The sequence below is a fragment of the Gossypium raimondii genome, chromosome 5 (genome assembly GCF_025698545.1).
Source record: "Gossypium raimondii isolate GPD5lz chromosome 5, ASM2569854v1, whole genome shotgun sequence".
Classification (NCBI taxonomy): domain Eukaryota; kingdom Viridiplantae; phylum Streptophyta; class Magnoliopsida; order Malvales; family Malvaceae; genus Gossypium; species Gossypium raimondii.
The window spans coordinates 5,808,838-5,819,482 of NC_068569.1; the positions used below are offsets into that span (position 1 = coordinate 5,808,838).

At 32.0% G+C, this 10,645-nt stretch overlaps 2 long non-coding RNA genes and 1 other non-coding gene across 4 annotated transcripts; 2 read left to right on the plus strand and 1 right to left on the minus strand.

Moving 5' to 3' along the window:
* The first annotated feature begins 1,686 nt into the window (after positions 1–1,686).
* LOC105765896 (uncharacterized) lies at positions 1,687–4,151 on the plus strand. The gene is made up of 2 exons (XR_001124921.2): positions 1,687–2,060; positions 3,737–4,151. It is a non-coding gene; the product is annotated as an uncharacterized LOC105765896 (long non-coding RNA).
* A 3,560-nt stretch (positions 4,152–7,711) lies between these two features.
* On the minus strand, positions 7,712–8,320 carry LOC105767565 (uncharacterized). Of its 2 annotated transcripts, none has more exons than XR_008196416.1 (2): positions 8,180–8,320; positions 7,712–8,002 (listed from the first exon to the last, which is right to left on the minus strand). It is a non-coding gene; the product is annotated as an uncharacterized LOC105767565 (long non-coding RNA). The 2 variants fall into 2 exon arrangements; XR_001125539.2 differs by having other exon boundaries at positions 7,712–7,991; positions 8,180–8,318.
* Positions 8,321–10,462: 2,142 nt separating this feature from the next.
* Positions 10,463–10,536, plus strand: TRNAN-GUU (transfer RNA asparagine (anticodon GUU)). The gene has a single exon. It is a non-coding gene; the product is annotated as a tRNA-Asn (tRNA).
* The last annotated feature ends 109 nt before the right edge of the window (positions 10,537–10,645 follow it).

Sequence of the window (10,645 nt, forward strand, 5' to 3'; positions counted from 1 at the left end):
AATTTTTTCAGATTAATACGAGTTTTGATTTTTTTTTTAAATGAAGAGTTTTCTGGGAGCTGATTGAAAAAAATTTTAACGACCCATGTAATTATTTGTCTTATGAATGTTATTTAAGAAAATTTTGAAATTAAAATGAATGTTAATATATTTCTTGGTGGATGTTTATAATATGATTGTACAGCTAATCTCTAGTTGTTTTATTTTTTTAATGAATTGTAAGTAGATATGCAAAGAAATAAATTAAAATTTAGCAAATTTTATTTTCTTCAATTTTTAAGGTAGTGAGTAACTAATTAAAATTTTTAATTACATTTTGGTATTTGAATTTAATCATTATGGTTTATTATGATAATTGGATTGTTATTTTCTAATTGCTAAAAAGGTAAAAAGAAAAAAAAGATAAATTGTTAAAAAAGTAGAAGGACTAGCTGTGCAAATTGATTTAAATTTTGGTCCGAAATGATGTATAAGCAATAGTAAGAAGTTTGGGGGGCTGCAACCGCAGTCAGTGAAAGAGCAATTAGCCGAAGTTTCCTCCTCCATGGCGTAAATAAATCAGTCTCATATCTAATTATTTTTCTACGCGTAAACTCTTAGTTTAGCAGTCAATTTATTTGTTATTTATCACTCATCAGTACTTCTAATTGGTTTCTGGTCTATAATTACACAGTTCCTAATTTTCATGCATATTGGTGCTTCTTTTCGAACCCAAAATACTTGGGGGTTTACAGTTTCAATATTTTATGCAGCTGAAGCAATTGTATCGGTGGCATTTTTTATTCCAAGCATAATTGTTCCTCAAATGGGCGATGGAAATATTTATACGTATCGAAAAATATTTACATTATTATATATTATCATAAAATATTAGTCTAAATTAAAAGTGGTTTAATTTAGTTAAAGTTTATTTTTTTAAAAATGAAGAATCCAATATTAAAAAAAAAACACATTAATAGCAGTAGATTTGTTGGAAAAGTTGAGATTTCACTGATAATCATGTAGTTATTTGCAGTAAACTGGTACATTCCTGCAGCTGCAAGATATGAAAGTGCTACACCCGTGCCACCTTCTGTTATTAGCCACGGTGCTAACTGACTCTGTGACAACTCGGGTTCAAAAACATCTCCTTCACGTCCTCATACGGATCGCGATTTATCCATTGCCCCGCCTGCTCTCCTGTCAAATGTGTTACCCTTTTTGGGTACCTATGAGTCCCACGCGGCCTTGTTGTATTGTGGAAAAGTCTATCACATCCTTGGTTCGAGCCAAGGGAGGCTTACTTTCGGAACACAATAAAGGGACTGGCGTGTAGGATGGTGCGGGAGAAATATCCTGAAACCCAGGTCGTTAGATAATCAAACTATACTTCCCCAGTTTTGTACATTTAATTCGATTTCCCTCATTTTTTCAGGGAATTGGGGTTTTGCTCATGGTGCTCTTGGTTCAGTTACAGGCACTACTGCATCCGTGTAATAAAACTTGAAACTTAGCAATTAAACATCATTGAAGTTTAGTTCATAGCAGGGATAATATCTGGTAGACTTTGCTCTTCAACACTAAAAACTTAGGCCTGCTGGCATTGACAAGTCAAATATCAGCTGGATTTATGATTTTCTTCTCTATATTTGATAAGCCAGTAGCTCAGCATTAACACTGTGTTAGTGTTTGGTAGGAGAGAAAATGGAAGGAAAATTGTCCACCTTTGCATTTCTTCCCCCTCCAAATCCATTCCTCACAATGAAGGAAAAATAACTTCTTCCACTTCATATCAAGAATACATTAATCTATATAAGATGAATGTGCATTCCATGTCAAAAGCAGGAGCTTTAACTACTTTTTTCATTTCGTACTTCTTCCACTGAAGCAGCACTACAATTTCTTTCCTTTAATGAGTACCGATCTGTGGCTATTTTACGTCATTTTCCAACACAATTTGGATAGCTTTCTCATTTCTGTAACTTGAATAGTATTTTTCTTTCTTCATGGGTTTATCAGTTCTGCAGTACTTCAGAGAATATTTTCATGGTGGTTGGAGATCAGCTCATCTTACCGGTTTGGTAAGATTCCTGGAAAAATCACTCAACTCGTAATTTACTTATATATATTACCTTCACTAAAATAGTTCTCCTGAAAAACTAAAATAGTTTACATGTTATGAATTTCATTTCCTTTTCTTAAAGTTATCAGTTATGCTGTAATTATTTTTATGCTTTTCTAAGTTATATATTTTTCCTAATTTTCATTTTCATGCTGCACTAGTATTCAAGTTTTGAGTTCCAAATAATTCAATCCCAAATTTGGCCTTACATTAGTCATTGAATTATTAGCTACTAACACCTTCAAATGAAAAAACTCTGCCATATTAAAAATGGGCCTCAAACAACAGTTTTTTTTTTACTCATTTATAAGATTTGGTTTCAGTAAAATCTGTCGAAATTTAGGACAAATGAAAACAGGCAACTCGAGTGAGTGTCGGATATAGCTATGCGTAATTTCCATCATTGGTATCGAACGAGGTTATATTAGAAAACAAACGAAGCATAAAACGAATATTAGACCAAAGAAAGAAAAAAGATGGCAACTGAACATTTGTAATCTGCAATTTTCTCTTTTACTTCCATTGTTGCCTCTGCATAATTTTCAACTTTACTTAAAAGGAAAGAAGAATATATTCCAATAGGGATTCAATTAAAAGGGTAGACCAAAAATGGAAAGGCAGAGATATTGGACTGGGATTTTCATTTTGTAAAGCTAATTGATGATTGCTCAACTTGTCCACTATCAACCCCTATTTTCTGTCACCAATTAAAAGAAAAAAAAAGAGTCAATGATTTCATCAAAAGATGTGGCTTTTCATTTGATATCATAGATGTTTGATCCTATTTTTATTAATAAAATTCATCAAAAGAACATTTTCCTTGTGCAAGAATTCTCCATTCAAGACTACCAGAATATATTCCATTTATATGGACAGTGACATAGCCATTAACAATGTCAACTAGAGTTTGCTTTTAAAAATATATAAATACCAAGAATTGTGTTCACCATTGGTGTGCATAAAAACTGAGAAGGAGAGAGGTCTTACATGATGAAAAGAGTCGTGTTTGGTAGCCAATGATGACTTGCCTGCATCTTTCAAAGAGGTTCAAAATCTCTGTATCAACCATGGAAAAGAACCAGAAGCTCTTTGTGAGGGTGCCAGGCAGTCACCTTGGCTAATCTAACAGGTTCTTGTCCCTCATGTTAGACTTTCTCTGCTTTGTCAATTATCTATCTGAATTTATTTATTTTTTTATAAAAAAAAGGGGTCATAGTCTGATATATGAACAAACTGGGAAGATTCTCAGGTACTCAAAACTTTGGTATAATATGAAATGACATGTATTTCTGAGTATTTGCATAATCCAAAATAATAGTAATACATTGAAGTGATTTTGATTGAAATGAAGTTTTTGTGTGTTCACTGATCAAAAAGTTATGATAATGAGGCCTTGGCATTGGATCATGATAAAAAGGTAACACTAGTATCATACTAATAAATTCTGCAAATTTACATCTTGTAGATGCCATCAAGTATTGGATGACTTTTTAAATATACAGTGAAATTCTGCTCATTATAAATATTATATACATATTTATTCTGGGGCATGGCTGCTTTGTTTGGATGGTTATCTTGACAGTGTACTATGCTAAGCAAAGACTTAATTCCCATTGCTTGCTAACAATATTTTAGTTTTCCCTGATGAGATTTGGAAAACCCAGGGATCATATATTGTTTTTGCTTTGGAAGCAAAGTTTTCAGCTATGTTGAATCCAAAAGCTGGTTGGAGGTTGAGACTCAAAGGGGAAAGCCTTCATGGCAGATGAATGCTGCTATGCTATGTTGAAATTTGGATGAATAAAATTCTCATTTTACTTTTTTTTTTTTTGAAACAAAGTTATTTAGTTTTCAATAAATCGTATCGGGGAGTCATGAAAATGTAAACCCAACCATTTATAGATTTATATTTTCTTAAACATTTATATAGTTATTATAATTTGTTATGTCAATGTATTATTATACAGTTATATAAATTTTAACGTATTACTAATTCATGTAATATAAGTTTTGATACAGAAAAGATGAAAATTTCACTTCCAACAAACAATCAGTGATGTGTATTCTTTTATTGTCCTTTCAGTTCTTTTAAATACTGTATTCTCTCTTATGTTAGCACCTACTTTCACACTGTAGTATATTTGTATACAGAAAATATGCAGTTAAATCATTTGTATGTAAAATTTCTTTCTCAAAGGAGTTAAGTGTCTCTTTCAAATAAAAAGAATACTGAAGAAAGAAAGAAAAAGTTAATTAATTTTACCAATTCAAACCTAAAATAAGAACTAACTACAAAATTTAATTTTTATATGCGAACAAATATATTATCAAGTATAATATCATATCAATTTATTATTTTATATAATTTTGTAAAAATCACATTATTTTAAGTAATGAATATAATAAATATCGTGTAAATCAAAATCAAAATTTTAAAATATAAAAATTCATAAATTAAATTCACACTTTATATATAATACAGACTAATAATAAAATTAAATTAAAGAGAAATAGATGAAAAGTGTACCCAAAGAACTTGGGAGAGATTAACTTGCATATACAGATGATTTCTTTTGGAATCAGGAATTCTAGTAGTGACCTATTGTTACCCTTTACTTAGACCTAATTCTACTAAGGTCCTAAGAAAAATTCCAAGTGAACTAATTATGTTATTCAGAAATGCTTTTAAACATATAAATTTTTTAAAAGATTAAATATACTATCATATAAACTCGAGTAAAAATACATGAGCATTATTTTTCAAATAAAAAATCAAATATGCTCTAGATATACTAAAATAACCTTACTTAGTGCACGTTGTATTCAATTTTGTTTTTGGCACAATTCAATATAGCAAGCCTTACTGGGAATTAAATAGTTGCTGAATAGACTGAAGCAAATGTAGGAGCTGATATTATGACGAAATCTTTTTGCAGGCCTGCATTTTTCGAGGAGACCCCAAAATCGGCTATTCTTTTTTATTTTGCTGGACTAAACTTCCAATCTTACACATCTCTAGTTTGTACTATCTTCTCTTCTTTAATAATAATAATAATAATAAGCTTGATAAGATTGTCTCAACTCCCAATGGATTAAGTTATAAGCCTTTTCTTTTTCAAGGCTCCTGGAGAAGATAGAGAGACTTCTTATGATAGCCCAATTTGGTTTAATCAAGAGCGCTCTGATCCAAAGCACCAAAAGGGGTCATTTAATGAAAATTTAATGGTGTTTGTTTATGATTGTAATTTAATCGACGGAATACTAAGTGATTTTCTTTTGCTCTTATTTTAACCCTTTGGTGTCCCTTCTTTTTACTCTTCAAGTAACTTCGTTTTTTTCTTTTGAGGTTTATGGCAGCAAATGACCCGTCGTCTCTCCCCCGCTGAAGCTCAGGCCGTAATTACTGAAGCATCAGCTCGGATAATCGATCAAGGTTTCGATGCCGCGATGTTCACCGCCAAAACCGTCATTGGTGCATTCCTTCCAATCAAAAGCTACTTGAGGCTGGCGAAGTAATTCACGAGGCACGAGGATCACCAAATCAGGGATGGTCTCTTGGACCACGCCATCAGTAATAACATCATTGAGAAACCGGGCTCCGCGACTTTGATGATGTTGTAAAGTTCCTCGAATACCTGAGATCACCTGTGGGACAGCAAGTGCAGTACTTGGAGCAGCAGAAGGCTAAGCTGCGCAGAAAGCCAAGTAATTAATTCTCTTTCATGTTGGCAGCTGATCTTACACTTTGTATATTCGTATACACATTTTTTTACAGGGAATAAAATAGTTGCATAATAGACTCAAGAAAATGAAATTAAACTACAGAGTTCGAAAGCAGTTAAAGCTTGTCAAGATAATCTTAACTCCCAAAGGATTTACTCTAAAGCTATTTTTTTCACGTCTCTTTGTATTTTGTAGGTTGCCTCTCCCCCGATCAAGCTCAGGCGCAGATCACTGAAGCATCAGCTCGGATCATCGAGCATGGTTTCGACGCTGCATTGTTCACTACTGACGCCGTTTATGGCGCAGGCTTACCCATCAGTCAATTCCTGAAGGTTGCAAAGAAATTCACGATGTTCGATCGCGGTTTCAGGGATGAATTGTTGACCGAAGCCATAAGAAGTAACATCATTGATAGTCAACTTTCTCTATTAGTTTGAACAGCGATCGAAGTACTCTGTGCAGACGGCAAAACTGTGCCGCAAGGTCGGGGATGATGGAGTAGTACAGGAAGCCGCTGTAAAGATCTTTAAGCCACAAATGGATGATTTTGCCACACCTCAGAAACGTGGGAGTATCCTGGAATTAGCAGGTGGGGTTGAGGTTCCACCAGCTGTTGATTCGCTCACTTGCCCACCTAACAAGCGAGCTAGAGGCAACTCGAGCTGAAGTCAAGTCTCAAGGATGGCCGATGGCGTCGAAAGGCGGCAGTTTTCTCTTTTTGCTTCCTTGGTTGCCTCTGCAGTATTTTAACTGTGCTTGAAATCTATGTTTTTATCCTACTATTTAATTTTCTTGAAATATTAGTGTTAAACAAGTATAAGATATGCTCTTCTAAGAATTCTCTAAATACATAAAAAAAATTGGAACACAAATGTTGGCTACCTACAAGTCGACACGCCTAAAATGGAATGTGATTTGGTGAATCAAGTTGAAGATTTATCAATCTGTGCACTATCAATTTCAACCTTTTTTTCTGTCAACCCTTCAAAAAGAAATCTCCATTGAGGATTGACCAGAATATATTCCATTGCATTGACAGCTACAAGATACAATAATGAGATGCTAATTAACAGTGTCAACCTTTTAGAAATCTATAAATACCAAGCATTGTCTTCACCATTGGTGTGCATAAAAACTGAGAAGGAGAGAGGTGTTACATGATGAAAAGAGTCGTGTTTGGTAGCCAAGGATGACTTGCCTGCATCTTTCAAAGAGGTTTAAAATCTCTGTATCAACTATCAACCATGAATCTTTTTCATGGTGCCAGGCAGTCACCTTGGCTAACCTGACGGCTTCTTTTCCCTCATGTTAGACTTTCTCTTCTTTGTCAATCGTCTATCTCAAATTATCATTTGTTTGGGTATAAATGAAATATGAGAAGAGACATCTAATCCATAACTTACATTTTCTTCAGCAATCCAAATTCTGAGAGGATAAATAGTAAGTGAATGTCTTGTATGTGCTATTCTCTTTTTTAGGTAAATTATTCAGTGAAATTGGCATTTGAAAATGTTTCAAATTTACAATTTGAATCCGATATACCGAATTTATGCATTTAATTACTTTATCCATAAAATTTATGGTAGTTGCTCACTCAACCGTTGGATATTAGAGAGTGAATCGCATGTTTAAATATGGCAGCTGGGGTTGAATTTGCCAAAGAATGTCTCTAAATTTACAGCTAGATATGAATCGCATGTTTAATTATTATTTACAAATTAATTTTCACATTTTTTAGTTAATAAATCATGAGTAGGGTCAGACCCAACCCATAAACTCCCATGCAATGTTACTGCCTACCTCTGTTTTGTTTGGATAAAGAGAAATACTTGTTAAAAGAAAATTATAATTAAAATAGGGTGATATTAAAATTATTAACATGACAAATCTAATCAAATGTTATTTTCCATTCGCCTTCATATACAATTTATTTGAATAAAAGAATCAGAGTATGCATACATAAATATATAAATTGGGGTCAAATTCTCTAATTTGGATGGGGAGAATTGATCCAACTTTGTAGGTATAATAAGAAAGAATCAATCAAAGCACTGGTCTTCTTTTACCCAGCCTTTTGGTCCTTTTAAACCTTGTATTCTTCCTCTTTATCATTGAAACCTTCTTTTTACTTACTTCATCTAACACCTTTCCACATATTGAACAGGATCTGCACTTAAACTCAAATTTATGCAGTAAATGCATATGTAAAAAAAATTATTTTCTCAATAAATTTTCAAATGAATTAAGCATTTTTTCCCAAAAGCAATATACGAAAACTATACACAAACAAACATATATAAAAAAAATTGATATCTTCATCGATATTATGATTTATTGGATGGAAAGATTACTTACATGAAGCCATGGTGGACAGCCATCCTGCAAAAATTAAGGCAGTGAGAGCACCAAACATAAACCATGCTGCTTTGTCAGTTACAACCCTTTTTGTTTTTGCTCTAATTCGATGGTATGGAGAACTATGGATAGAGTGCAGACCAAGAAACTTTTGTTAAACAAATCAAATCATCAGACTATATTACAAGTTACAACAGAATACTAATTAGCTTTTGTATTTTTATACATGGAATTTCCTTGGGATACAAGAATTCTAAGGCTGACCTAATTTTGTTTTTTAATTGACCGAATACCTTTGCTTGTTTTAAGGAAATATGCATAGATGGGAGTTGAAATCAAGTATTAATAAGCTACGCGTCACAATTATGCCTCGTGTATTAATATAAATTTGTATTAAAGATTATGAATAAATTTGTGTTACATCAAGTTTTGCGTCGAAAATGGGAGATTCGTGTCCGACATTTCCCGAGAAGTCTTAATGGTGTTGCTAATCACATGACTAAATGTGCTGATATAAGTAGCTCTTTGATATGTTTATTTAGATCTCCACCGGCTTCCGTCATGAACTTGTTGGGAAGAGATCGCAGCATGTCTATTTACTCTTGATTATAGTTTTATCTAATGTAATCTTTTTCTATCAATATATATATCATAACGAAGATGGATGGTAAATTTTTATTAAAGATTAGGAATAATAAATATAATCTTTTAATATGGTCGATAAAAATGGATACATTATCTAATCAATTTAAACTAATTGTATATATTGTAAGTGAATTTACGAAAATATTTTAAATAGATTTAATATAAAATAGAGAAATTGAGTATAATTGTAAATATACTTTTCTTACTAGAAAAGTCATAAAACGAAATCAAAATTTAAATCATATAATTGTCTTACCACGCGTGCAATTGTATTTATTATAATTTAAAAATATATATATACTAGATAAATCGATCATATACGACAATAAATGATAAAAGATAAGGATTATAAGAAACATTAATGTTAAATATGCAATATGTACAACAAGTATAATCAAATACAAATTGAGTAATAATACCAAAAAAAATACAAATTAAGTAAATTGTGATAGTTTTTTTAAAAATTAAAACTTAAATAGTTTTATAAACTTTTTTTATTTTAGTTGTTCAATTAATTTAGAGTAAACTACACCCATGGTCACTTTTGTTTACCTTATGTTACGTTTTAGTCACTTATGTTTGAAATGTTACGTTTTAGTCATTTACGTTATCATGTTGTAACATTTTAGTCACTGAGCCATTAATCGTTGTTAATGGTGTAACAGTAGTGACGTGTACGTTAAATCATCATTTCAAACAAAATTTTAGGTTAAATTATACAATTGATCCCCATATTTTTTTCGTTTTAAGTAATTTAATTTTTTTCTTTTATGTTGTTTAAACTTTCCTCTTTTTTTCCATTCTCTTTTGTTTCTCCCTCTGTTTTCATACCTTTCCCATTTCTTTTAACATATTAGAAAGTCGAATTGGCAATGAAAAAAGTAGGAAGTAGACTGTCATCATTTGTCTATAACCAAAACCCTATAACCAAAACTCATAAACCCATGCCATGCTTCTTTCTTCACTACCAATTCGACTTCCTGGTATGTTAAAAGAAATAAAGAAGGTAGAAAAACAGAGGGAGAAGCAGAAGAGAATGGAAAAAAAAGGGAAAGAAAGAAAGTTAAAAGAACATAAAAGAATTAAATTTCTCAAAACGAAAAATTATGGGGACCAATTGTATAATTTAACCTAAAGTTTTTGCTTGAAATGATGATTTAACGTGCCACGTCAACTTACCATTACACCATTAACGACAATTAACGGCTCAGTGACTAAAATGTTACAACACGATAATGTAAGTGACTAAAATGTAACATTTCAAACATAAGTGACTGAAATGTAACCTAAGGTAAACAAAAGTGACAATGAGTGTAGTTTACCCATTAATTTATGATAGTAAATTTAAATAAATAAAAAATATAGAAAAATAGCGTACATACTTTTCTTTGGAATGGTACTTTATACCATGAACTAACAACTTTCAATCTTTGTCCATAAATGGTTAAAATTTTGAGTTGACTTTGAAAATAAGAAAATTTTCTTCTTATTACGAGCAATTGAAAGAAGCGAGTGACAGTGATGGTGTATTTTTTTATGTTTTTTTAACGAAAGCCATCTCGAAATTGGAGGCAAGGAGAAGCCTCTTTAAGAATTTTTATATACCATATAAAAATTATTTTCTAAAAGGATAAGCATGCTGGAATAGCTCAGTTGGTTAGAGCGTGTGGCTGTTAACCACAAGGTCGGAGGTTCAAGCCCTCCTTCTAGCGGTTTTTCTCTAGCTCTAAGCCTTTTTTACCTTGGGTCTTCATTGTGTTATTTTCATTTTTAATTTTATATTTCGGCCATCACGCTCCTTACTTTTCCCAGTTCCTTTGT